This window comes from Otolemur garnettii, unplaced genomic scaffold (genome assembly GCF_000181295.1).
Source record: "Otolemur garnettii isolate 467f Iridium unplaced genomic scaffold, OtoGar3 scaffold00233, whole genome shotgun sequence".
In the NCBI taxonomy this organism is placed as follows: Eukaryota; Metazoa; Chordata; class Mammalia; order Primates; family Galagidae; genus Otolemur; species Otolemur garnettii.
The window spans coordinates 1,869,927-1,871,770 of NW_003852628.1; the positions used below are offsets into that span (position 1 = coordinate 1,869,927).

General features: G+C 46.7%; 1 protein-coding gene across 1 annotated transcript in view; it reads left to right on the top strand.

Annotated features, from left to right (window-relative positions):
• Positions 1 to 1,844, top strand: part of FBXO17 (F-box protein 17) — a 20,288-nt gene that overhangs the window by 10,787 nt on the left and 7,657 nt on the right. The gene's annotated exons all lie outside the window — the stretch shown is intronic.

Here is a 1,844-nt window from a genome sequence, read left to right on the forward strand (position 1 = left end):
AAAAAAAAAAAATGACAACAATTGGGTAGGTGGGGTCCCAGCACTCTGGGAGGCCAAGGCAGATCACCTGAGTTCAGGAGTTCAAGACCAGCCTAAGCAAGAGTGGAAATCCCGTCTCTGATAAAATAGAAAAACTAGCTGGGCGTGGTGGCAGCTACCTATAGTCCCCACCTACTCAGGAGGCTGAGGCAAGAGGATTGATTGCTTGAGCCCAAGAGTTTGGGGTTGTTGTGAGCTATGAGGCCATGGCACTCTACATAGGCAAAAAAAAAAAAAATTACAACAGCTAACATGAATTGATCCCTTGCTGGGCACATGCAGATAACAGGCATCAGATCACTGAAGCGTCTTAACCCAGGGCACCCTGAAAGGACTGATCTGCCCATTAAACAAGATGATGGGATTCAATGAGATGATCCTACTTAAATGCTCAGCACAGTAGCTTTATAAGGGCCAATAAATGTCACCAGATCAAACTATCATAGCTAAAATAGTTGCTGTCATGTTTTTATGATAGGTAATAATAACAATGGTAACTTCCATAATTTAATGTTTAATATTAAATTCATATTGCTCTTACTTGTGAGCCCCCTCCAGGGGCTTTTCTTTAGTGCTTTAGAAATATTATTTCATGGCTCGGCGCCTGTGGCTCAAGCAGCTAAGGCGCCAGCCACATACACCTAAGGTGGCAGGTTCGAATCCAGCCCAGACCTGCCAAACAACAATGATGGCTGCAACCAAGAAATAGCCGATGTTGTGGCAGGCACCTGTGGTCCCAGCTACCTGGGAGGCGGAGGCAGGAGACTCGCTTGAGCCCAGGAGTTGGAGGTTGCTGTGAGCGGTGTAGCCATGGCACTCTGACCAGGGGGACAGCTTGAGGCTCTGTCTCAAAAAAAAAAAATTATTTCATTTTACCCTCACAACAGCCCTATGAACTAGGTACCATTAATGCCCCCATTTTCAGAAGAGGAAACTGAGGCACAGAGAGATCAAGTGACTTGTCTTTAGTCATATAAGTGTAGCTAGGACTTGAATCTTAGCAGGCTGGATTTTGAGCATCCAAAGCCCAGAATGCTAGGCAAGGCACCGTGGCTGATGCCTGTAATCCCATCATTCTGGGAGGCCAAAGCAGGTAGGTTGCCTGAGCTCAGGAATTTGAGACCAGCCTGAGCAAGAAGGAGACCCCATCTCTACTAAAAATGGAAAAAAACTAGCCAGTCACTGTGGTAGGACACTTGTAGTCCCAGCTACTCAGGAGACTAAGGCAGGAGGATTGCTTGAGCCCAAGAGTTTGAGATTGCTGTGAGCTATGATACTACTGTACTCTACCCAGAGTGACAGAGTGAGACTCTTGTCTCCAAAAAAAAAAAAAAAAAAAGAAAGAAAAGAAATGAGGTTCTGAAGAGGCTGCTTTTAATGGGACATGGCCTAGGAGTGACCATGAAAGGGAAGGGTTGGGAGGAGGACAAGGTCGCTGGAAGGAGGTCAGGGAACAGAGGCAGGGGCAGCGGAAGGGTCCTCAACCTGCTTATGGAAATCTCCAAGAATGACAGTAAGAGGAGCAGGAGAGCCGAGAAGAGAGGAGGAGCCCATCAGGGTCGGCAGATGATGCTCAAGGTGTAATGGGAAAATGAAGGATCTACTCTGAGAATGAGATTCCTAGCTAGGCAGTTTGGGGAGGTTGAAGGGGGAATGGTCTGGAAGCAGCTCAGAAGAGTTAGACCTGCCCACTAGGAAGGGATACAGGAGAGCTGGGTTCCAGTTACAGCAAGAAAGGTGACAGGAATGCTGGGAAGAATTGAGGAAATAGTAGATTTTTCTTAACATAGGTCATGTGTTCGAAA